Source organism: Sciurus vulgaris (assembly GCF_902686455.1).
Source record: "Sciurus vulgaris genome assembly, chromosome: 2".
Lineage (NCBI taxonomy): Eukaryota > Metazoa > Chordata > Mammalia > Rodentia > Sciuridae > Sciurus > Sciurus vulgaris.
In genome coordinates, this window is record NC_136462.1 from 52,775,007 (window position 1) to 52,802,357 (window position 27,351).

Sequence of the window (27,351 nt, forward strand, 5' to 3'; positions counted from 1 at the left end):
AAATGTCATCCCATCTCTGCTATACTTTGGAGTATGGTTTGGATTAATTCATTAGTAAATATTTTAAAACCCTTAAATACTACATATGGAAACCCATAGAAAAGTTCTGACATTGTTCCTCCAGTCTTCCATCAATATTGTGCAGGAATGAAAAAAAATTGTAGCTGAAGTAACCAACAGCTGTGCTCACAGGTGTGAGAGTAAAAAACAAAACAAAACAAACAAAAAGCAGTAGATTCTTTTTCTTTTCTTTTCTTTTTTTCCTGCTTTATTTCCCCCCCAACCCTTGCTGCTCTTTGACTTGTGGGCCATACAAAAAGTATATATCTAACATATTTTTCAACTATTGGCCTAGAAGCATTGTGAGTAGAGAGTAGTAAAACAGGATATGAGGGACCAGGTTCATCTGGCTGCCTGCAAACGCCAAAGAGATGTTTAAGGAGATAGGAGATAGTGAAGGGTAGCTGCTGATATAATCCATGGAAGTTTCTAGGTACTGACAGGAAGATTGGAGACCATCCTGACAATTGCATTGCTACTATCCACTCCTCGTGTCCAGAAGTAGAAAATGGAAAAATAAATTTAATTCATCGGATAATAAGTACTCAACAATGTTAGGATTAGAGTACAGGGATTTGAATAAAAATGGATTTTATCATCATGGAGACACACAAATGGACAATTATAATGATTGTAAAATGTTGTGATAAGTGTCATAATAAAGGCATATAAAAAGTGCAGATCACCCATTTCTCTGACTCCTGGTTTCTTCATATGTTCTTCTCTTTGTAAAAAGCACCTACTGTTTTCCAATGAATATATCAGACATATTTTAAAAATAATTTAATCCTCACAACTATGAGAGGCTATTATTATCCAATAGTTTACAGGTGAGGTTTGGAGCAGTTTGAAAAGCAATGGTCCATTAACCAAGTCTTGTTATCTAGAATGTTCTTTTTCATTGTCACACATTCAGACCTAGGGAATCAAAGGCTTGGGTTAATATATTCAAGATGTAGTAGGTCCTGCAGAAAGTTTTGCAGTCTGTAATCTTAGTGAAATTATTCAATGTAAACTGTCTTTTCCTTTAGGTGAATTTATCAGAAGACCTTGAACATACATCTCAGAAGACCAATGATCTTTTGTTTCTGTTTGGATGTTGCAAGAATGTCATTGCATTGGTGTGGCAGAGAGGCCTGCAAAAATCCTTCAGGAATGAGCTTTGCTGCTTAACCTGAAACTGCTGCTTCTCTCTGTGGGAGCTCCCTGCTGAGGGTCCTGTTTGCTGATTCACTGGCCCTTGTTCTCAGCGACCGCAGCTCAGAGGTGAGTGGTGGTGGCACTCTTTGATGGCAGCTCCTTTTGGAAACCTCTGGAGTATAACAGCAGCTACTCCTCATTGTTCCCCACTTCCTTCAACATTACCTTGGCATCTTGGCAGGCAGCTTTCATATTTCAGCACCACCAGCTGAGGACAGCTCTTAGCAAGTTCCCTATGGAGTTTTTCAGGGGCAGGTCTGTGTGTGAGGGTGGGTTCACCATAACCTGGCAAAAAGGTCTCCTCTGAGGTTTCCCTCCAGCAGGTTTGAACCTCTGAAGCAAGGTGTAGGTCTTCAGACTTTCTTCATTCAGACTGAGCTCTCGTGTTCCTTATGGGTTACCATGAAGTGCCTGTAATTTCCTTCAGGCAATACCTGAACCAAAATCCTTCATATTACTACCTCAATAGGTCATGAAATCTGGAAGCAGATTTAGGGATTACATATTTCTCCAAACTGGGTACAGAGAATTAATTTTCTGTAGTGTCCCTGAGTTAGGTATATGGAAGTGGCTACTTTTTGATTCCTGGAGTATGACATCTGAGGTGTCTACTCTCACTGACTTACAGAAAAAGAATAGAACTTGTTTTCTTCTGTCACAGTTCTGGGTTATCCTCCTGTACTCCCCACCCTCCACCAATAAGCTCAAAGACATGAAAGAGATGGCCTGTTTTAGGGGTTCATCTGAATCATCCTTTTAGTCCTCCTCCCCTTCGTTTCTGGGGAGGAGCTCCCTTTTCTCTGTATCTTGTTTAGCTGAGGAAATTAATTTTCAGTTATTATTTTCTTGCATAGTATTGCCAGATTCAACTTAGCTAATTACAGGTAGCTATTTCATAAAATTTAACCATTTCATGTCAAGAACCACTTACATATGTAACTATTTCAGGTTAAGAAAATCCACAAAAGTAAAAATTGGCAGTTTCACACAATGTTAGCTGTAGATCCCTATATAATTACACTTTGTAAATTTCAAATGAACAGGGAGCTATGTGTGATGTTCCAAAGAAACGTTTGTCCTGAGGAAATGCCACTATTCTGCTTCAATAGGCCATTAAAGACAGGGACTGTTGGTGGTAAAGGGAACATCCTTACAGATACAGTCTTTTGGAGAACCTCATGAGTCTGAGGCTCTGTGGCTCCAGAATCCACTTTTCAAACTTTGGTTTTAAATAGAAGATGCATGTGCATATGCTAGGAGGCAGAAAATAGACCACGGAAGAGGAAGAATTGTTTACTTGAGTCTTATTTGTCTGAGAAAAGGTGACCCCCATGGTCCAAACTTCATTCACTCATGTAGCCTTTCAGGGATTTCCCCATCTTTGGGATAGAATCCAAAACAGACCTGTCCTCTGATGATGCTTCAGTTTTAAAAGCTTCTCATTTAATTAGGAATTATGGAAAATTTTGATTCTACTATATAGTATATCTGATAGTTTTTTAAGTTGTAGACAGACACAATACCTTTATTTTATGTATTTATTTTTCTGTGGTGCTGAGGATCCAACCCAGTGCCAAACATGTGCTAGGTGCGTGCTCTACCACTGAGCCACAACCCCAGCTCTCTGATAGTTTTAAAATGAAAATAGTGTTTAAGTTACCAACTTCAGCACTCTTAAGATACTCCATGTGCCATGCTTATATTTGGGTTTTGTGTATTTTTTTTTTTTTTTTTTTTTTTTTTTTTTTTTTTTTTGGCATTCTAGGCACTCGGCAGACCTGGGAGTATTACCCCAGGTCAGTACTGAACTTCATCCCTTGGTCTAAGCAATCTGGGGTGAATACCTGATGAGCCTGATTACTGTGAGTTCACTTCTTCATTCCATAGTTGGACCAAATGAAAGTAGCAGTGTGTGGTTACTGAGCTTTGTTTTATTTTTTAAATTTTATTTTATTTTTTTTAATCTTTTTGTCACTGTGGCTTGAACCCAGGAGCTCTTTACCACTGATCTACATCTCCATGTCTATTTTATTTTTTAAAATTGCGGAAGGTCTTGCTAAATTGCTGAGTCACTGATTACTGGCGTGTGCCACAAAGACCCACTTGAGCTTTGTTTTAAATACATTCCTTTGGTCCATCTTAAACTGTAATTATTGATTTGCTCTCCTTGCTGCTGGCTTTTGTTGGGTTATTTTTCTGCCCAGTTAGGTCCTTGCCTCTATCTTCCCTCCTTGGCCCTTTTAGTTTTTCCTTTCATTCCCTTCCTTGACTGCTTGGGTAGTCTACCCCTGCCTCCTGGATGCTCCCTTTCAGCACAGCTTACACTCAGTAACATCCCTCTAGATTGGCTAATGCCCCTTGAAGAGGGCCAAGGATGGATCCTTTCTCTCAACAAGAATCTGAATGTAGAGCTAAGAATGATTGTGTGATTGGGTAATGTTTTTTAGGCACAATTTCTTTCAATATGTCTTGGAGCATTGAACTAGGCTAACTTTTCTATCATGTTTCCAATTAGAATACTGTTCTCAACCAAACATTAGTCTGCAATAGTTTTAAATTACCATGCATGATTCACAGTGATTTAATATTCACAAAATTCCTGCCATCTTAATATGCTGTGGAATGAGAGGTTGATTGGGAGTCATTTTATGAGTGGAGAAGAGCAATTTAAAATTGTTAGAACATTTCATGTGTCTTAGCACTTGGTTTGGAATGGTTTGGTGCCTGCTTAATATAGAAGAATCTGAAATTGCTGGGCAATGAAATTTCAATAAAGTGTTTTGTCTCTGACAGGAGCTCTCCAACAAACAGGCAGCAAGTTTTCGTATCATTCTCTCCCTTTGGGAAATCTCTGGCCCTCCCTTTCACCTTGTTTGGATATTTTGTGCACATTTCCAGCCAACATTTAAGTGCTTAGAGTTGCAACAAACTGCACAGTGATCTAGTCTCTCAATTTCATACCTCAGTTCCTTCTGTATTTTCAGTTCTTCCAGAAACAGGAAAGGTCATAATCTACGGTAGTTTTGACAAAAACAAACTCTGTTTCCCAAACTGCTGAATAATTATTTGTTTCTCTGAAAATTTGACCCTGATTGAGGTAGTTTGTTGATCATTCATAGAGAGTTGTTCACAATTCTCCTGGGGATCAAAGTGCAGGCACATTTGTGAGGTTTTCTTTGGCCTGCACATTACAAAATATTCTGATTTCAGTTTTATGTTAGGTTTATCTCTAGTGACTTTAAGAGTCCCACTTAGCTCTTTATGGTGTGTACCTGAATACTAAGTCGGGAGAGGTCTTTGGGACATTAACCCTTAACTTAAAAAGATAGTCATCCATTTTGTCTGTTTATTTCTATCTGGTATGTTAAGACTTAACCTTTGGTAAAACTGTGGAAAAGATGGGGATGCTTTTGAGATGCTTTTATTCCTTTACATTTTTCTACCCCTCCATTCTTAATGAGCCTTTTAACCAAGTTCCCAGCTTTGCCTCTGCTTATCCTTCACCACTGACCTAAAATAAAGCCTAGAGGGACCTCTGCTGTTCTCTTATTTATTGAAGGACAAATCTCAGAGTACATTTTACTTGTTAAAAAAAATTCCATAATAGGGCAGGCACACATTGTTTATTAACTTGTTTCAAAGGCAATTTAAGGAAGTTCAAGTCTGATTAAATGATATGAAATGATATTTGTGGAGAAAAGATCTCAGTTCATTAATTTTTAAAATCTTTACCCCATTCTCCCATCTTTTAAGCTGTGATGCTCTTTATTATATTATTATTTATTTATTTTTCCAAAGAGATGTTTTGAAGTCTTTGAATTTTCCTCTTGGGTAAATTTCACTCCTATTTTGTTCCCTCAACACTGTTTTCCAAACATTTAGCATTTAGAAGTGTTAAATGTCTTTCCTGGGATAGAAATTTTTATTCCCGACAATCTGAAGAATGCAAATGAACTATGTATCATGTGATTGTGATGAAAATATATAACCCCAAACATGTTTATATTAAAACAACTCTTCCTGAAAAATATTCTTGTATTTTTTTTTTTTTTTTTTTTGCCTGTTTCTGGGCAATTATGAAGTGCTTTATTTTTACATATGTATATATTTACATACATATATATACACACACAGATATATTGTTATTGTTATTTTTAGTGATTTCTCTTTAAATCCCAGGAAGCTATGTCAAGGTTTCCTCATTTCATTGTTGAAGAAAATTCTAAGGGACTTGAGACCATCCCACCTGCCTCCTGGGGATACTGTGGGGATTAAATGGCCACCACACTGGGAATGCTGAGCACAGTGCTCACAAGTAGTCAAAACTGCCTTGTCCCCATTACACCTCTGCTCCTGTTTCTTTCTTTCAAGCAGACATGTACTATGTTTTCCCTGAGCTGCCTTTGGTCCAGTATCTACCCCTGCTCTTGGACTTCTCCACAGCTTCATCTGCATTTGAATGCATTCACTTTTATTTCCTTCAAGAGCCCCCAGCAGTCTCTCTGACCCACCTAAGCCAGGATGGTTCCTGGCACCACACTCTAGCCCTCTGAGCTTCTGAGTCTCCCCATTGACCCAGAGCAGTTTCTAGAATACCAGCTAGCTGTTATAACTAATCTGGTTAAATACATTCCTAAAATTATTTTTCATTGATAGAATGCCTTTTCTCTGTACCTCTTTATACTTTGAGATGGTTACACATGGCAACCAGGTCTCCTTATCTATAGACTTTTCCAAAGGCACTTTTCTCATTTCTTTCATCATGATGCAGATTTCATACTACTTGACCCTCATTCAGATTCCAGCGAGAGTCACCTGACTGTGGACAGCACCCACCTGGCAGGACCTCTGAGTGACTTTCAGAAGCAGGGGAGGGGGAAGAGAGAGTGCCTCAGAAACAACAATCATTCCCCTGAAGGTGCAGGGAAGGTGGAGTGAGGAGGTCCAGCGTGTGTCGTCCTGTGACTAGCCATAATCCCCCTGCAGCTGCTTTCTCCTCACGTTGATGCTTCCTGCATTGGGCTGGTGCCCTGGAAAGCCAGCTTGCACCTGCAGCTCTTGATGGGGTGAGGCCCTCAATGAGGTGGGGCAGACAGGGTGGGCTTAGCCAATCTGGCTCCAGATCCACCAGGCTGCTGGCAGCTGAGGGCTCTCCACTGCCATTGGTGTCCTGCCATCAGAGCTCCCTGGAGAGGGAAGGAGTGGGAGAGAGAGTAACTGATGTCCTAACCAATTCTAGTCTTGTTGTTTCTCTGTTTGGGATACTATTTGGAAATTCACTAGGGGATGAATTCAGGTTCAGAGTTGTGCCTATTCCCCTAGAAGGATGGTTTCAATTCTGTGGTTGCTACCACTTCACCATGGGCTTCTATTCTTTCCAAGAGCTAACTTTTTGGAATTTGTCATTTGTGAATGTAGTAATATCAGGGTAGGACTTGAGATGTATTTCTGTATCTGCAGCATCTGGGTTATTGTCAGGCATATGTAAGAGTCAGGGAGAACAGTAAATATTTGTTAAATGAAACAGTCAATAATAAATGGCAAACATCACTCATTAGAATGTATTAAGAAGTGGTCTTGGCAAGAAACCCCTGTGAAATAGTTTGAAAGTTGGACAGAGAAGGGAGGGAAAGCCACATAAGTGTGCAAAAGCAAAGTCCCACTGTGGCAAACTTTGGCTGAGTCTCACAGAAGAGCTCTTGAGATAGCATTGATCACACTTCAGAGCTGTCTAGATCAGGGGTGAGGTCACTGAAGTATTTATATCCGCGCCATCTAGCATTGATTAAGAGCTGCCCTAGAAGCGTAAATCCTCATGCTTTCCAGTTCTCAACATGTGATGGCAGAGGTGCTCCTGCAGCCTGAGAGTAGTCTGCTGGTAGAGACACAGGCGCTGGCTTTGGGAAGTGAAAGTGCACTAGCATCTGACATGCGTAGGAGCCTTGATCCTTCAAGTGTGTTCCATGGATTAGCAACATTAGCACCACCTGGGAGTGTGTCAGAAATTCAGAACCTCAAGCCCCTCAAGAGTTACAGAATCATAAGATGCAATATGACTAGATGCTTTTTAAAGTGGTTTTTTTTTTTTTTTTTTTTTTTTTTTTTTTTTTTAAAAGCACAAAGCGGTTTGAGAAGTGCTGTGGCTGGAGTGCTGAGATTGGTTATGGGCAAGACTTAGCTGTTCTCCAAACTTTGAGCCGACTTCTTATGTGTAGAAAATGGGCTTAGCATATGCCTCTTTGTAGGGGTGCTAGTAGAAGAGGGGTTGCTGTCTTAAGAACAAATAAACAACAATATTCTCATCCTTGAGATTGCAGCCAGTGTTTAGGCATTTCAGAGACAGAAGAGTAATATATCAAATTTTACTTTTGCCCAGATCAAAAGCTTTTTACATAGATGAACTTTTGAGTCCTTGAAGTGGGCCCTTTTATAATCACCACTTCCATTTTACAGATGGGAAAGTAAAAATACAGAGAAGTAACCTGCTATAGTCCCAATGTGTGGTGGAACTCAGAATCAACTTTAGGTCCTCTGGCCACTCTTGGTCACTATTCTATGTGGCCTTTTGGAGGGGGTGGGGGCTTATGGAAATCCCTCCTATAATGCTTAATTACATATACTGACTACTTTGACTGCCAATGCAGTCTTGATTTTACTATCTTCCCTTGAAATGGCTTAATTTCTGGAAGTATTGCTCTACTTTTAAATATTCTCAAAAGTCTCTGAGATGAAAAATCATTCAAGGTCAAGCCTACACTAATGCAGTTACTTCTGGAGTCTCTTTGCACTGGGCCTGGAGGCAGCTTTGTGGGTTCATTGGGTCAGATGCTTATGGCAGGCTGATATGGGCAGAAGTGACCTGGCTTCCAGTCTTGGGGGCTCCCAGGGGAAGCTGTCCGTGGAGTTGTGCATGTGCTTGCAGAGAGGAGGCCTCCCTTTCCTCCTCCCTTCTTGCCAGCTCTCAAACAGCTTTACCACCCTGTCCCCCAGAGGCAGAGAATGCTGATGCAGATGTTCTTCAGAACACCCAGGGAAAAGGCCCTCTGAGTGTGTCTGCCTGAGTGATTTCCACATGGGCCAAATTGTTTTGCAGCTGGCCTGTGTGACTGGGAGCCTAACACGGAAAATAAAAATGAGGGAAGTGGAGCACTGGCCCCCCCTCTGCAATGGCTGAAAGGGGCTGGGGGGGCCTCTCCTGTCACCTTGGTTTAATTAAGGGTGTTTGGAAGAGGACTTTCTTGAGAAAATGCCAGGAGTGTCTAAGGGGTTTTTGAAGTAGGCAACTCATTTGCAGCATTAGGAAGAGTGATTTCATTCCATTGAGCAAATAGGCAGGGAGATGAAGAGCAGGGTGACTTTTAATTTCACTTTAAGGAGATTATGGAAAGCAATATGGTAATGATCCCTGAGAGGAGCAGCGAGCCAGGAGACTTGCTCTTAAATATTAAAACTTAATATTTGTCCCTGTTCTCCCACCAGTTGGTTTGATTGTGTGGTCTTGATCTCAATGCATTGCCTTGGTTCTTTGGTGAGGAAGATGGGATTATTTCCTTTCCTGGTGATCTGGTGATTCCTCATCTGGGGAAGGGACTGGAAAGCCTCCCTTCACAAGCAATTCCTGAACTCTAGCAAGGTAACTTTGCCTTTCAGGCACTTCTGGCCCAGGCTAGACCACCTGGTTAGCTTTGAAGACAGATAGCAAATGAACTTGATTAAGCCTCTCCCACCCACCCCCGTTTCTGTTGCTTGACTGAAGGGTCCAAGTGTCCACGCTGCTGCTGGGAATCTCTGCTTTCTCTTTTTATTTGTGCTGCACTGGGTTCATCTCCTTCAGATTGTGTGAAAATCCTGGGATGCTTTGAATGGGGAGAAGAGATTCTGTTACCTGCTTTTCTTTCTGTCAGGTGGATACTCTCTCAGAAGGGAAGGAAAGGGGAAGGGCCCTGCTTTTTTAGCTTTTTCTCTGCCCTACCCCACCAAGGGTTTGCCTGGGTAAGGTATTGCTCCTTGTTTTCCTCAGTTCCAAGGTTACTTGATGGAGAAAATGCAGCGAATTCATGTAAACCTCTGCAGGCACTTTCTCATAATTCTTTCCCCTTTCCCAAAGTGATAGGAAGAGTGTCATACAGATGCCCGAGTTCTCTTTGTTATGGCCTCTCCCAGGGGACATGCCAAGTCCATCTGGGAAAACAGGCATCATTCTAAGTATTTAAAGTATTTAGGATAGAGTAAATTTAATACGAGAACAATCATTTTGGGTCAAGGAAGAGCTGAGTAGTCAAAAAGAGGATGGTGGGTAGGTGTTCTGGAAACAGTAAGAAGCAGCTGCCTACTTGGAGAGACAAAGGGAGAGGTGATATCTTTGGAGCCGTGGGTTGGGGTCACCCAGTGCTGTTTGTTCAGTGGGAACTGGGGTAAATAGTCTCTGCTACAGCTGCTGTGTAACCCAGATGGAGAATGGTAGAAACCCTCTGGCACCTCCCTTCCTCCAGCTTTCTAGTTTCTTTTTAGTGTTCCTGTTGGTTGAATCCAGTTAGAAGCAGCTGATAAGGAAGATTGCATTACAGAGGAAGACTGGGAAGAATTTAGGAGCAAAGGAGTCTAGTATACAGAATCAACATGGTCCTCACTCATAGGGCCTCCTGAAAGTCCTTAAGCATTTCCTGCTCTCTGGAATATGTGCAAGCTTGTTTTTATGTGTTTGTGGACCCAATATAAATGGCTGCATGTGGTCTTGATTGCTAGTTTGGGGAAGATGCAGTCTGTCACCTCTCTTGGGCTCCTGTGACTTTGTGTTTTAGTTCCTATTCACTCTTGTGTTCTACATTACATTCTTGTCTTCCAGCTACTTTTGGCTACACCTTTCCTACTCACTAGCTCAGATCTGATCTGCCCATCTGTAGACAGTTCAATTTCATCACCACTAATTTGGCCTTGATTTCTCTCTGCACTTCCTTTCCCCCTCCTTGGTCATTAGGAATGATTTTCTTTGATAAGGTAATTGAGTTGCTGGGCATAATTTATCAGCTACCATGGCTATATTAGGATTTTATATTAATGAAGATGCAGTGGTAAGACTGATTCCAGTTTCCATTAAATCCAAACTCATCCACAGCATTGACACTGAATGGCAGTAAACTACCATTCATTAAACTCACCAAGCTTATATTATTCTCTGTAGAGACAGCTGGAAAATTATCCTTGGGTGCCACAACACTAATTTTAATTTTAAAGAAATGAGCCATGAACTGCTGAAAATAATAATTCTCAATGATGACACCTGAGAGGCTGTTGTGGGTATCAACCAATATATTAATTTTATCTCTGAGTTCCAAGCTGCAGAAATCCTCTTGTTAGTTATACAAGAAATGTGTTAAGGCATGGCCCATACAACTACAAACACAAAAAGATTTTTTTCAAAAATGACTCTCCACTTTGCTGAACAGGTCACAGCTGATCTCTTATAGGCTGCTCCCCTTTGGAGCAGTAGGGAGTTAGTTGACCAGTTATCTGTCTTCCTGATAAGCATGTCCCAGTAACAGAGCCAATATTCTTATTTCCATAGTTTTAAAAGATACCATTCTTATTTTGAAGAATTTTCTTTTTTGTTGAATTGAGCAGTCATGTTCCTTGAGATTGAAAGAATGTCTATTTGGCAACCAAAGCAAATATTCTACAATATACTTTTGCAAAGTAATAGCCATGGTTGCTCTCTGAAATAGTTTGCAATATAAAAGCTAAAAAGAAAATCACTTCTGAATTTCAAAGGAAAATGAACGAGCATTACTTTATAATGGCAACTTATTGTTACCATGACCATTAAAACATGTTTGTCTTTTGTTTATAAATTTTATCATAATTTGCTTTTGTTTTTAGGCTCACTTAACATGTTGGAGAGGACACTTCAAATATCCTCTAGTGATAAACCCTGGTTCCAACTCCCATAGCTCCCTATTCAACTGTACCATAAAGGACATGATGGATCATAGTAGGGAATCTGTGTAGAGACAGAACAGCGTGAATCTGGCTCTAAATTGTTGTCGTTTAGTGTGCACCATGTGAGTGCTTCAGAATCAGGGAAAATGTTATAATAAACTAAGTTCTTTGTGCTGAAGGAGATGATGCTGCAGTGTCTTATTCTCAATTATTTAAATTTCCTTCTTTTTGAATCTTCGAAGCACTCTCAGTGGGACTAACAGTCAAACCACTGAGGAGAAGATTTATTTCTCTTCACAAGGACCAGGTGGTTCATGCAGAAGCAAGTGGCCACTGAAGATTTGGATGAATTTGGAAAGCAGCTCTCCTTTGAAATCAGCACTTTGTCCCTGCTCCCTGCCTCTCCACCAAAGTTGCACTACTTTCCTTAAGGAGATGATATTTTGCATTGAAAATTTGATATGCTTCAGAAAGCATGCCTTTGCAGCCATAGAGAATCTTGTAAGATTTAGTCCTTTTGATTGCCCTTAAGTTTGCTCTGCAAATAGTTCTTGGAACATTACTAGTTTTCAAAATTTGTTCTAACTAGTTATACATGATAGTAGAATGCATTTTGACATATCATACAAAAATGAAATGTAACTTCTTATTCTTCTGGTTGTACATGATGTAGTTTTCTGTCCATATCAGAAGGCTGAAAAGTCAGTGCCCAAGAGAATCATTCTTAAGAAATTCCCCCCAAACGTGGTTTGGGGGGGGTGGTTTAGATATCTTTGAAACCCCCATCCCTTTAAAATAGAAGCTAGACAAAAAGAAAATATATTATTAGCATACTAACTCAGTTCAAATCTGTTATGCTTTTTCTAGGTTGTATAGATAAGACTCTTATATAAAACATAAGTTTCTGGAGGACACAGGGGGTTTTGCAATCCATATCCCCTATGGTACCAGGACAGTGTGAGCATGGAGTGGATACTCAGCAAATTGGATCTCATTTCATGGCAATGACTCATTAGTGGGAATGCCTCATTTTTGGAGGATCTCTTAGTTAGGGTGCTACAATTAGCAAGTAAGAAAAGACCCAATACAGGTTAACTTAGAGAATAATGAGCATTTTATTGTTCTTGCACCTGAAACGTTTCCATGAGGGCTCTAGTTCTGCGATTCTTTCTGCTCTGTTTCCAGTGCTTTATAAGATGGCCTCAATCACTGAGTTACCAAGTTCACTCCAATCTTCACCCCCAGAAATTGCTTCAGTTGTTTTTAAGGGAGGCTCAAGAGTTGGTATTATTTAAGAGCTTCCTAGGGGACTCTAACTCGCAATCAGGGGTTAAACCACTCCTTGAGATATGTGTATGCCTAGACCACAGTGGCCCAGTATGATTTTGATTCCTTGGAATTCAAAATCTGGGAGGGAAACACTTAAGCAGCGTTCCTGGGCTTGAGGCATACTGATGATAATGGGTTGTAAATAGGATCCCAAACTTTCTTGTTGAATTGGTTTACCTTGGGCCCAATTCTTCCAACTTCTTGGCCATTCCACACTTTGCTAATGTTCATCTGTTCATCTGTCCATCCATCCATCCATCCATCCATCCATCCATCCATCCATCCATCTCTCCTCAAATATTTATTATGTATCTGCTAGTTGCTCTCTCTCTCTTGTCTTTTCTGTAAGGAATCTATGAAAAGTGTTTTAAAAGTTTGACTTGGGTAAAGTTTTACAGCCTGCTGTTTTAGCTTGTGTTGATAACGCCATCCTTTGCCATTCTTGGGTCCTGTTTTCTCCAGTTTAAACAAACAAACACACAAACAAACAAAAGACATTTTCTATTTTGTTTTGCACTGCCCTACTGTTGTTCGATTTCTTTCCTGCCAGGTTATTAGCTTCCCCAAATCTAGAGCCAGTTTGGAAAAGCCATTAGCAGAATGGGTTCTCAAGCCAGACTGTCTGGGTTTACTCTGGCTTTTCTTCCAAGATATAAGTACAAATAACTGAGATGGGTATAGACCTCAACAGATTCACCAATGCTGTTTATTTATTCGAGAAAACAATTGGGCAACAGAGGGGCTCACTTTCTGGGTAGAAAATGGCCTCCGGTTATAGAGGGGGTTTGAATTTTATAGAGTACAATGTGGGCGATTTAATCATTGGAGATTAAGGACTAGCTGATTAGACAGTCAGGGAGCTAGTTGTACAGGTTAAAAATTTAACTCAGGAAAGCAGTTGTAAAAAGTTTGAAACTCATTGTTACTGGGATGAGATAGGAACTCAGATCCCGCCCATTGCTTTTCTTCTTCCTCTGGGATTCACGTTTCCCAGAGTTTCACTATTTACTGTTTCCTCCTTCCAGGACTAATTGACAATGGGGGAAGGTTAAAGTGTAGGGCCCAGCATTCAGTATCCATCTCCTTCCTTCAGGATCCATTGTTATTGGAAAAGGATTTACTAGGAGAGGTTCAATGCTTGTTTTAGTTCCCTCCCTCCTCCTGGGCCACACTGCCCTTCTGTTCTCCCTAGGGGGCTCTCTTGGCGGATTCTATTTCCATAACCCTTCACAAGACACTTAGTTTCTTTCTTAAAATGGTGATTCTCTTAATCCTTTCAGGCCGCTATAAAAGAATACTATAGACTTAATGGCTTATAAACAACACAACTTTAACCTCACTGTTCTTGAGACTGGAAAGTCCAAGATCAACATGCCAGCATATTTGGTATTGGGTGAGGCTTGCCTCCTGATTTACAGGTAGCTATTTACTTGTAATGTCTTCATGTGGCAGCAGGGGCAATGGTGCTCTCTGAGGCCTTTTTTTTTTTTTTTTAATAAAGGCACTAATCTGGTCCATAAGTGTTCCACCTAATCATCTTCCAAAGGCTTCATTTCCTAACACTGTCTCATAGGGTATTAGATCTTAACACATAAATTTTAGTGGGACACAAACATTCAGTCTATAGTAATTAATAATGAAAATGCATAACTCATATGATTGTTGTGAAAATTAACCCATGTAAAAAAGACTCTCATGGTAAATATTCAGTGAGTAATATCATTTATTGGCATACTTGTCAGGTGTTTCTGCTGCTTAGCAGGTATATCTGTCTTTCTGTAGAGTCATCATTCCCTGTGGCAACGACTCAATGCTGCTGTTGTAGTACACCATACGCAAGCAAATAGGTGTGGCTGGGTTAAAATAACACTTTTTCAATAGCAGATGCTGGGTAGGGTAAGGCCTGTGAGCCATAGTTTATCAGCCTCTGGCTCAGAGAAATAGGATCAACAAGTATGAATTAATAGAGTTGTGGAGGGAGGCTTTTGTTCTCAAAAGTGGTGGCTTATTGCAAACTCGGAAAACATCTATTATTTTCAGAACTAATAAAATTCTGAGAAGAGAAAGGATGGGTCAGAATTCTAGTCTTGACAGGACATTAGGTCATAAAACATAGGCCTCGTCATTACCAATATTCATTTATTGCTCATGCTGTGCTAGCCACGGGGAATAGGAAGGCCTGTAGGGCTCAGTCCTCCCTGAGAAGGGCTTCTTATCTTTTTCTCTTGATATGCTTATATGACAGGTGTGGGTTCTAATGTCAGTGGTATAACCAGGATTTTTGGAAAAGGTAGTTGCAGAGCCAAAGTTGTCTTCTGGGAAATCATTTTATAAGGATGAATATTCTTTCTCTGAAGCACTTGTTTAGCTATGTGGAAGCCACTCAGGGGCTATGCCTAGGAAGGAATTCTTTAAGGACCTTCCAGCGTGTAGTTATAGTTTCATTTTTCAGTGCAGTGGAGCAAGGCTGTGAAAGTTTACTCTGCATTTAGAGGGGAAAAATGTGACACCTTGCTGTCCCATTTATCAGGAGCTTGGCACTTTTGTGGGCAGCAGGGAGACTTATAAAGAAGACAAATAAAACCACTGGGAACAATAGTGATTCACTCCCAGAGAAGTTCTTGCCCAGCTGTATTCTCTCATTTCCAGCAGTGTAAAATCAGTATTGTTCCTTGCAAAACAAGGAAACCCAACTTGAAATACCAAAGTGAGAAAGGGAGAGAGGGGGTGAAGGAGAGAGGGTGGCAGACCTGAGGAAGAGATGCTGAGGGATAGACACGGGGAGAGAGACTAGGGGAAGGGGACAGAAGGCAAAAGATAGAATTCGTCCTTCTCCCCAAGTTCACTTCCTCCATAGGTGAAGGCAGAAAGAATGAGAGGTAGGGACGCAGAGAGAAGTGACTTAGAAAGAAAAGTAAGGAAAAGAAGATGCTATTGGTCTTCAGGGGTAGGATAAAACAGGACATAGCTCACTGTGGCACTCAAAACCAGTTTTCATCATTTAAGGACCCATCTTATAGGGCAGCAGTTTGTTTTGCCACCTGGTGTCTCAGAGGGAGATGCACAGACAGGTAATAACCACAGGATGGCATCTCTGATGTACCTATGCACTCATTCATCCTGTTTAAAAAGCTCGCTCATTGGTAAAATTATAGTCGCCTTGAGGTCCTAAAATTCACAAAGTATTATTTATTCCTATTCATAACTAATTCTTCTCTCTGGTCAGCAGGTATCATTTCTTAAGGAAAATATACAGGACTGAAGGTTAAAATACCTTGTGCTTCTCTGGCAGCAGGTGAGAACCAAGGGTATATGGTACTTATGAAGAATGCACTTTATCAAAAACATGAAATAAAGGGTGGGCTCTTTTCTTTGGCTCAAGCTTACGTTTCTTTTTATCTGTGCCTTCACTTATGGAAGAAAATTTTGTGTTAGTTTTCTTAGCCAATAGAGATTTATTGAGTATTTTTTTTTTTTTTTTCTCTTAGGATCCTAACATTTAGTCTGAGCTACCTGTTTAACTTTAGCATAGGGAAAGGGTAAGAAATAGGGTGATAAAAGGGAAGAATTTGCTTATATACAAGCATTGCATTGTTTTTCAGGTACACTTTGGGAATTCCAAAAAGCTTCTGATGAAAATTTTTGGATTGACAATTGTGAGGGTCAGAAATTTTTGTTTACCCGTGAAGTGGATAAGTCACAATAGTGGCAAAGGTTCATAGGTTATACAACTTGAAAGACATTAACCTAAACCTAAAAGAAGCTAGTCTCTAGCTAATAAAGTATTTCAATAAAAATTGATTGCATTGTTTCCTTGAGCTACAGACTTTACTTGTATTACAGCTGTGTTGTACATAGGATTCTAAGCTGTGGCTGAAATTCGCCTTTCAAAGTGGAACGAATTATACAAGAGATGCTGAACAACTCACTTGGGTCAGCCCACTGCACTGCCTGTGGTCTGTGCCTTGGGGTGTGTCAAAGCCATTTCTGTGAGGTGGCAAGAGTTTAAAGAGCATAAGAGTGGAAACACGTTTCCATGGACACTGTGCACAGAAGCCAAATTCAGATACTTGGAGCTACAATGGCTGCTCCTGGTTGGAATTACTGCTATGTACAAACACAAAGAGGAGTGGTTAGGGAGAGGAGAGGAACATTGTCATATTTGGAAAAATGGCATAAAAACTCTTAGAAATGAGAAAATAATAGCAGGTTTGAATCTCTTCTTCTGCAGTGTCTCAGAATATTTCAAATTTCCGCTGTGAGCAGTGTTGCCTCATTAGACTGCCACAGAATATCTATAAAGGATATTCACTTCATCAACAGTGAAATGAAGATCAGATCTTTCTTTTGCCTTCCATTATTCTCATGGACTGTTGGAGAGATGTCTATCTTCACCTGGAAATGAAATGCACACTACCTGTTTAATAATTAACCTCTTGAGTGTCATGTAAAATACCTCCCAAATTAGCTTTTTGGCTCTAGAAATATGAGTTTGTCCAAAAGTACATCCTGATCTGAGCAAAAAACTATTCAATGATTGGCAATCAACAAGAAATTACAAATATGAGCCTGGATACAAAAAGAAGTGTTAGCAAATGAAATTAATTTCTTTGGAGCTTTGTGGTGATCAATACAGCAAACATCTCTGCCTTTTCTTCTGAAGGATATTTGTAGATAAGTGACATTCATAACTGCTGATAAAGATCCTTGTCATATAATCTAAGCATTACCTTGAGACAGTTTTCTTCATTGATTTGCATATTTTAATTTCTTAAGAAAATCATTCAAGCAGGAGATAGTATTTTATACTTGATTAAAAGTAGTGATTTTTTTTTTAATAAAAGGAAGGGTTTTGTGTCCTTAATTGTTCAAATTCATATGCCACTTCAAAATTTTATTTATAAATACTTGTGTGTGGAATCTAATATTCATTTCTATCTCTTTGGTCCACATGGAGGTAATCCTGGTGTTCTCTATTCTTAGAGACAATTACTTATATTATTGTAAAGAAATGATCCCGCGAGGGCTCCTGGGAAGTCCTTTTTTGATGCTCTGACTGGTGTTATCCATCAGTAATGAAGGGCATAGTTATGACTTCAAAGCGCCTGTGAGTTGCCAGCCCACCTCTTCCTGTTGCTGGGTGGTTATGCATTTCTAAATGTGAATGATATTTTTGCTCTACTCTTTTAAGCAGTATTTGTTCTATCCAGACACCTATTTTAGTCCAGCAACCAAACAGTCATAGAGCTCTTGAACCTGATCTTTTTTGGTGCTTCTGAACCAGTAGGTGCTATATCACAGACATATATAGTAGAATGAGATAAAAATGTTAGTGAGTATACATCTGGTCATCCTGGGTGCCTATCTCTTCTTCCCACTTGGTATAAAAGGACTTGAGTACTCAGGGGAAAAAAATTGGAAAGATGTCACGTTTGAAGTCCTGATCCTCAAGGTGACGTTTGAAGTAAAGATTAATAGAAATTCTTGGGACTTTGATTTTTCCTGTTATTCTCTTCAAGTGATAAAATGGAATAATAAGAAACATGAACCAGCCAGGAATGTGGCATTGGCTGAAAGCAAACATTGGTGTTAAAAATAATCAAAAACATTGTTTTCCTTCATCCAGACCAGGGGCACCCCAATCCTATTGGCTCATACTTATTCTCCTCTGATGTGACAATGACCCCTGTTATGCTGGGCCAAGTTTTTCTGTTTTGGAATTCAAGACTCTTTGTTCATATTATAGTAACTCCTAGACTTACAAGAAGCTGTAAGCTCCTTAAGGGTCAGTACTTTGATAAATTCATTTTCTTTACCTATCTGTAAAGTGGGAAGAGGGAAACACTGAAAATACATTTACAGAAAAATATATACTGTGTAATGCATGCCTTGCTTAAAATTATGAACAAAATTTTATCTTTGAGATTTAATTCAAATACTTTCTTCTCTGAGATCATCCCTGACATTACCCTTCCTCTCTTTAATCAGACAGAAATGGATTCTCTCTCCCCAACACTTTCTTATGCCAGCACCTTCCATATACCTATAGGGTACTGGAATAATTTGTGTTTGTATTTCATAATGAATCTTGAACTTCTTGAAGTTTGATTCAGTTTTGTATTTCTTCAAATGATCAAAAATAGTGCCTTATGTACATATAGTAAGTTTGCAATAGACGTTGATTAATACAAGTGGTTTCTTCTTGTCCTTTTGAACATTTTGAAACACTCTTAAGATGTTGAACAACTCACTAAGGTGAATATTTATTCAAAAGATGTTTTCAATACTAGAGTCAGGTACTATCCTAAGTTCTGAGGATAAACACAAAATTTCTCTTATGGCCAGGAAAAAAAAAAAATTAAAAAAGTTAAGTATAAAGGGAGGGGAAAAAATAAGCATGTAAGAAGATAAAATGAACTGGGGTGGGGGAGGGACAGAGTTTGGGGGACAGAGTTCAGGGAAGGCCTCCTGCTGAGGTGACATCAGAGGGAAGCTGAGGCAGAAAGATCTCCTCTAGGTTCAGGGAAAGGCAAGAGCAGCTTGAGGTGGTGGAGGGTCTGGAATGTCCTATAAGAGCAAAGGGACTCAGGCTGGAAGGGATAGGAGTTGAGACCAGAGGAGTAGCAAGGGTGAAATCAGAGGACTTGGTAGATAGTTTCAAGAATTTGGACTTTTGCTCACAAATGAAGTCCATTGGAGAATGTTGTAGATAGGAGAAACATGATATAAAGTTAGGAAAATTTTTTGTCAATGTTAAAAGTTATGTTTTGATTATCAGAAAGTTTGATATCATCTGTGAATATGAAATTTCTTTCAAAGGTGGGAGATGGTTTATTGAGTTTTAAGAACCTTTGAGCAAAAAGCATACTTTGGTCAAATCCAGTATTACTAAATGAATTTAAAGCAGGGTACCAACATGGGTGTAATTTTGAGATTCTGAGATGAATGTGAGACTTAGAAACCAATATTTTGTGGTCTTTTAGTGTATCCTATTTTTCTTAATTGAAGCTTTACTGATGCACTACTCTGAATATGTTTTCATTGCACCAAGGGAGCTTTAGCAGACACCATAAGATGCTGGAAGGATCTTACCAGACCAGAAGTCATCATAGACCATTGTAGTCATTGTTAAACAAATTTTTGGATCTTGTACCTTTTATCAGTAAAATATTTTTGAACATGTATCCATAATCTACATATATTTATCACTTAATATAAATGTACCATGATAGCCATATATGTGTATTATAAAAAATACATTTAAAGAAATTAAAGGATGACATAAATATAAATACTTTAAAATGATAATTTATTTTGTGGTTATAAAATATTTTTGCTCTCATCAAAATATGATTACCTTTTAAATAAGAACAATGTGCTTTATTAATTTTTCAACTATTAGATTAAAAATTTGCACTGAAGCAATTAGAAGACATGTTTCTAATTCAAGTTTATTTTTAGACATGGTTTTCAATTATCGTAGTTGAAGACTATTTCTCAAAAATTGAAGGAGTGTATCATGGACTTCACTTAACATGTAAGTGGATTTGTAATCTAAAATTCATCTTGCAGTGGTTTTTGTTGAAATATGGCTAGCAAATTTCCATTTTCTGTGATCTCAATCAGATGTTCTTGCAAAACTAATTTGAAGATAATGCATTTTAATGTCTTTAACAAAGGCATTCAAAACCCGCTGCAACTCTCCATTTGGAAGATTTAAAAATAGTGTTCAGATAGGCGTGTTTATAGTGATATACTTACAGTGTTTTCTTCAACACAATCATACAATGATGGAAACATTTCCAAACATTCATTTTCACAATGCTCTTTCCATAACATGGATTTTCTTTGAATCAAAGTTGCTTTCTTGCTTATTGTTAAAACATCTAATTTACCTTGAAGGGACTGATTAAGTGTGTAGCTGGCAAAGCTTGCACTGGAAGAAGAAGTGTCAGTGTTACTGTTGTTTTCTTGTTTTTTTTTCTTTTTTTTTTTTTTTTATTTGTATTTGCATTATTAAGTATGTTGGTTTCTTTTCAGAAATATCTTCAAGTCCTCAGAGCATTTTGTGAGGATTAACTTGATTAAAACTACATCTTATGAACCGTGGGACTACTTAGTTGAACTCAAATTATGCCATGGAGCAAAATGCTGAAAACAAACAACGTCCAGGGCTGTCAGCTCCCTACCTCCCCTGCAGGATGTATCTAGATAGGTGACATCCGACTGCCTGGTCATCACACATGTGCCCTGAGCCATGACACCAGGGCTGACCCACATATCAGATACTTTATAGAGCTTGATTTCTTTCTCTTTATAGATTAAAATATAAATAAATACAGATGTTTAATATTTTTTCAACACTCCAAAGGACCATCTGGCACATATCTATGAGTTTGTGCACTCCACAAATGGGAGACCACTATAATGTGGGACGCTACTGTATTAAATGCTGGCATTTTCAACTGGGGACTTGAAAGTCCTCATGAATCACAAAGGGTTAAAAAATCTTGCTGTTCCATAGTTTGTAAGATCCTACCAACAAAAGATCAGACAAATATACATATATATAGTTTTTGAGGATAGAGATAATTAATTATATCACAGTAGTGATCAAAAGCAGAGTTAATTAAACCTCCTTTAGCTGCTCATTGCTTACCTTCAAATGCAAATGAGTAACTACAGCAGACTAAAAAGGACCCTGTAACCAGGGCTTTCTAATAGCTGGGCACAATGAGGATGGCTTCCCATAAGGTTGTTTTTTTGTATGATTCCTGTTTCCCACTAGTCTCTGCATTGACTCTCCTTTTACTTTCCCAGACTTGGTATGCCATTTCCTGGGGAGCAGGTGGGTTCATCTGTTCTTTCCTGACTTTCGGTATCAAGCTATCATTATCATCTTAGGAAGGAAAGCGGTTGGAGTCTAATGTACGACTCAGTGACATGTAATTCTGTGATATCTCTCCCACGTTTTAAAAAAATGATGTCTCAGAAAAAAAAAAAATATTTTTTGTTTATTTGCTAGTTTAATGGCGTGAACACACCTTCCAGTTTAAAAATTCCCAAAGCTGCTGCAGAACAAAAATTTTCTTAATCTCTCCCTTTTTCCGTTTCATACAAATATCTTGAGAGAAGAGTAAACTGAAAAGATGTAGAGGAATTGTAAATGGTGTGAGGTTAGTGTTGATGGGTGTTGCCGCTGCTGAACAATGTTGGCAATTCAGGAAGATGAAGAGACAGCAGAAGAAAAAGGTTTAGTTTTATGTCCATCATGTGTGATTAGAAAATATTCCTGGAAATTTCCTCTCTCCCTTCCCTTGCTCCTTCCCTTCCTTCCTCCCTCTCTCCCTCCCTCCTTCTCTCTCTCCCTCCCTCCCTTCTTCCCTCCTTCTTTTCCCTCCTGTATTTTCTTTTTATGGAGCATAGGAACATTTATAGAAAATTGTGTAAGGAAAAAAGGAGAAATAACCTGTTTTAGACAAGAAGAGTTTAAAGGAACTCAAGAACCCGAGGCTGCTGAACCTGAGTTAGGTGGGAAGGGGGATTGAAGGACAGGGCAGCCCAATGCGGGGTGTCAGAGCCTGAATGGGTTATGAAAGGTGTTCAGGTATGAGCAGTCAGCACAGGGTGTCAGAGTCTGGGCAGGCTAAGGAAAGTATTCACTTGAACAGTGTGTGACTGCCTTTTGAGAAACCTGATTTTCTACCTTTATGCCTCATAAGGGATGGGACACATTTCTCCCCTCTCCAGCCAAGGGAAGCATTACTAAATCAATGAAAGCTTGACCTGCTGCACCTTCACTTTAGACTGTCACAGAAAAGGATGTGAAAGATTAGGAAGGAAGCACTGGACACATAAAGCATCTTCCTGAGAGAGAAACAGGAAACCAGCATTTCAACGTGTTTGGATAAAAACATGAACAGAAATCTACCAGTCAGGACTCACAGTAATTTTGTGTTTATGCTTACAAAGCATGAACAGAAATAGAAAATCTCTTACCTTGAACTTCACCTTCAGAATGAGAAATAAGCAACTGCCTTCTTTCTCTCCTCAGCATGACTTTGATATGACAGAGAAGAAAGGCTTTGGAACCAAATTTTGTACTTTAAACTTCATGCAGGACATCATTGTGGGGATGTGGGAAGGAAAAGAATTCTGGTCTATGAAGGTGGGTAAATAAAAGGAGCCAGGTCTCTTAGGAACCCGACGTGGTAGGTGGGGCTCTGAACAGGGTGACTGGTCTCTTGCACACTCACTGCAATTTCTCTGGAATCCTCCAGGGTGCCTGCCTCTTTCCATACTGTAGCTTTATTTGTGCTTTTCCTCTATAAAGGGGAATCTACTTTGAACTGAGATTCAGAGCAGTTTCTTTTTCTTTATAGTCTATCAATGTGGTAGGAAAAAAATTGTGTTCTCTGTGTTCTTTTCACTGATGATTATTGTAGAGGCTTCTGTTTTTCTGCTTCAGAATTCATTTAAAAATCATATCTGATTCTTTTTATACATTCAAGATGGTTGGTGAGCCAGAACACACAGGTGGGGTTCTGGTAAATGTTTAATAATCAGCTTCTGTATAGCAAAGGAAAAAATTAAAAGAGTGAAAAGACAATCCATGGATTGGATGAAAATATTTGTGAACCATACATTTGATAGGGGTTAATATGCAAATAGGTAATGAACTAAAGCAATTCAATAGCGAGAAAATAATTGATTAAAATGTGTGAAGACCTGAATATAAGTTTTTCAAAAGAGGACATACAAATGGCCAGTAGGTACATTTATGAAAAAAATTGCTCAATATCACTAATCATCAGGGAAATGCAACTCAAAACTGCAATGGGATATCACCTCATACCTGTTAGGAGGGTATTACCATAAAGATAAAAAACGATAAGTGTTGGTGAGGAAAAAAAGTGTTGGTGAAGAATGTACACTGTTGGTGGGAATGTAAATCTGTATAACTATTATGGAAAACAGTGTGAAGATTCCTCAAAAAAGTAAAAATAGAATTACGTATGATCTAGAAATCCTACTTCTGGGTATATTTCCTTCTCCAAAGGAAATCAATATTTTGAAGAGATATCTGTCTTCCTATGTACATTGTGGTATTATTTACAATATTCATGATGTGGAAGTAACCTAAGTATCCATCAACAGATGGGTGTATAAAGAAGATGCACAATAGCATACTATTTGGCCACAGCAAAGGAAGAGATCCTGTCATTTGTAACAACATGTATAAACCTGAGGGTATTTAAGTGAAATAAGCCAGGCCCAGAAAGACAAATAGTTCATGATGTTACTTATATGTCAAATCTAAAAAGTCAAAATCATATAAGTGAATAGAATGACTGCCTTGGGATGGGTGTCAGAAAATGGAGAAATGTACAAAGGGTACAAAATTTCAGTTAGAGATGAGGAACTAGTTGTTGAGACCTGTTATACAAACAATGAATATATTAGATGGTGGATATGCCTGCCCATTTGCTTGATTTATGTTTTATAATGTATACATAGACCAAAACATCATATTGTATCCCATAAATATATATATAATATATAATTATTACTTTTTAATTAAAAAAGGCTGTGCTGAGTAAGGTAGGATATATAGTAAAACAATCAGAAAGTTAAGAAAATGCTCCCCCTCCTCAAAGAAGCTTCTCTAAATGAATAGGCTACTCCATAAAATTAACCTGTAGAAACATTCCAAACATTGCCTACTCCTTTTTTCCTGGTGCAGGAAAAGGGAGGCAAGAAAGACCTAAGTGAAGATTATAGATTCGAGGATTAACCATCCAATCAGAATGTTGTGGGTTGAACCAGGAGCCATAACACTTTTCCAATACCTGATTAGTATAGGTATTGATCAGTGAGTGCCCTTACCCAGTAGCTATATAAGCCCCTAGACTAGTATACTTAAGTGCAACCTCTATCAGGTCCCCTCTCACCCAGAGAGATCTGCTGCTTTTCTTACTTAAAGAAATCCTATTCCTTTCACTCTTACCTCTGTTGTCTATGAATTCTTTCCTTCAAGTTTGTGAGACAAGAACCCAGAAAGAAATTGATGGTGAGCTGCTGGGGTCTACCTCAATGGCAGGGGCAGTTATAATCTACCACTGAGAGCTGCTAGCACCTAAATGGGCTTTCTTGGCTGCAGAAGCCTGTGATTTAGATAGATCCTACCCGTCATCAAAAAACAAAGAATCTGGTTTCATCTCAAACTCCAGTTTCACTGCTTTCTTTAATAGTTCTTGCCAATTCTTGGGGTGTAAATACCCACCACAGATAATTTCAAGCTAGTATCTTGGCACAACCAGTTCACAAGATTCAATAATTAGCCTCAACCCTGGAATTATTCTTACCCAGAAATGCTTCCTGTTTAAACCAAGATAATTTTAGAAATTAACCAATTATGTAAGAATTACAATCTTTGTGATTGGTCATTTAGAATTGTAAAGTGTAAACACTTTCACTGTGTTTTTCTATTTTTTTAAAGATTCTAAGATTCTTTTTAGATATACATGACAGTAGTTCACTCTGTTTTTCTAAGAGAGAGAGGGGCTGGGGAGAGTAAAGAGAGGGGGAGAGAGAGGGGAACGGAAAAGAAATTGAACTTAAATAATCTCAGACATCTTGAAGATTGAAATGGTGATTAGCCATACTGTTGTTTTCTGGAATGAAAATAGGGGAAAAGGGAGAGGTATTGTAGGCAACTTTCTGATTAGATTTAAACATTGTGAAATGAGCCTGTAATTACCTTTTCTGGAGAAGTATAATAATTCCATATTTAAACCTACTTCAAATTGACCATATTAAATTTGTCTGATGACTGAAGATATTCTAGAATGAATGCTGGAATTTTCTTCCATTTTTTTTCTGGATGTTTGATTTTATTAAAAGTGTGGACTGTATTTTAACTCTTAAAAAGTTCTGAGATAACATTTTCTCCTTCCTGTTTCTGTGTCTCATTTAATGTTCCTTGACCTATCAGTCTACCATGTATGTGATTCTCGTGTTTTGCTTTTGTTAAGTGACTTATACAAGAAAGAGTTATTCATAATATAATAAGCACAGATTCCAAAATGGAGGCAAATTATCAAAGAAATAGCTTCCTTTAGCTTAGATGTACTCTGGACCTTATAATGTTCATTGGCCTTGGATTTTCTGGGAGCATTAAGTGGTTCTGAATCAGTTCCTCTGTCCTGATTTCTAAACTTTCAAAATAAAACATTTTATGAGGTGATAGAAGAAGAAATATGCTCTTAAAAACGTGTGCGGGACCCGCAAGCAGCCTCTGGGACCAGGGCAGGGCAGCCAGAGACTTCTCCAGGCGGCCCTGCCCCCTCAGGCCCCAGGCTCTTTCCACGGGGCAATCCAAGATGGCGGACTAGAGGGTGACTGCATCTCCAGTCACTCCAGAACCCAGGATTCAAGAAGGGGAGGCATTGAGAGACTCGGACTAAAATAGAGCCACGGGATGAGTCTCCCCCACCGGGTGAAGCTCAGCCTGGGCGGCAGGCCCGGATAGAGGTGGCTTATCAGAGTAGGCCAGGGCAGCTAGAGTCTTCTCCAGGTAGCCCTGCACACTCCAGTGGTGGGCTCCTCCCACAGGGCCAGCTTCTCCCGCTTCAGGAGCAGGTCCCCCAGTGAGAGCCTTTCTGCACAGAACCAGCTCCAAGTCCCTGAGCCAGCGTGGTGATCTCCAGCCCACAGACAGCTTCAGGGACCAGAACAGGGCAACCCAGGGACTTCCTCAAGCAGCTCGGCTCCCTCCGGCAGGAGGCGCCTTTCAAAGCTAGCTTCTCGGAGCAGACCGCCCAGTGAGAGCCTTTCTACACAGAGCCAGCCACAAGTCCCAGAGCCAGCAGAGAGCTCCGACCCACAAGCAGACTCTGGGACCAGGGCAGGGCAGCCAGAGACCTCTCCAGGCGGCCCTGCCCCCTCAGGCCACAGGCTCTTTCCATGGGATCAATCCAAGATGGCGGACTAGAGGGTGACTGCATCTCTAGTCACTCCAGAACCCAGGATTCAAGAAGGGGAGGCATTGAGAGACTTGGAATAGAGCCACAGGGTGAGTCTCCCCCACCCGGTGAAGCTTGGCCTGGGCAGCAGGCACAGATAGGGGTGGCTTATCAGAGCAGGGCAGGGCAGCTAGAGTCTTCCCCAGGTAGCCCTGCTCACTCCAGTGATGGGCAACTCCCACACGGCCAGCTTCTCGGAGCAGGCCCCCCAGTGAGAGCCTTTCCACACAGAGCCAGTTCCAAGCCTTGGAGCCAGTAGCGGGCTAGGGGCAGCTTTCTTTGGAAGCACTGCATTATCAAGTTACTACAAGACTTCAGGCTACTGAAGTCTGGGAGGTGATACACTGGAAATCTACAGGGAAACTATAAGCCAATAGAGGAAATCTTTAATATCCAGAGACCCACTGACATCTGACCAATATGAGAAAACAAGGGAAGAAAATGTCCCAAACAAACCTAGATATTATATCAATAAAACCCAATGACAGCAAAGCAGAAGAAATGTCAGAAAGAGAGTTCAGAATGTACATAATTAAAACAATCAGGGAAGCATCAAGGAGATGAAAGAGCAAATGCAGGCATTGAAGGAGGAGATGAAAGAGCAAATGCAGGCATTGAATGACTGCACCAATCAACAGTTAGAAGAGTAAATACGGGAAGCAAGAGATCATTTCAATAAAGAGTTAGAGATACTGGAAAAAAACCAAACAGAAATCCTTGAAATGAAGGAAAAAATAGAAAGCCTAACCAATAGGATAGAAAACCTGGAAGACAGAACCTCAGACATTGAAGACAAAATATT

At 39.6% G+C, this 27,351-nt stretch overlaps 1 long non-coding RNA gene across 4 annotated transcripts in view; it reads left to right on the forward strand.

Moving 5' to 3' along the window:
• Positions 1-27,351, forward strand: part of LOC306653167 — a 61,407-nt gene that overhangs the window by 18,330 nt on the left and 15,726 nt on the right. For 3 of the 4 annotated variants that reach the window (XR_013761654.1, XR_013761656.1, XR_013761657.1), the window contains exons 3-4: positions 1,092-1,326; positions 3,026-3,122. This is a non-coding gene — a long non-coding RNA (uncharacterized lncRNA). The remainder of the gene's footprint in view (positions 1-1,091; positions 1,327-3,025; positions 3,123-27,351) is intronic. The other variant, XR_013761655.1, reaches the window with a different exon arrangement.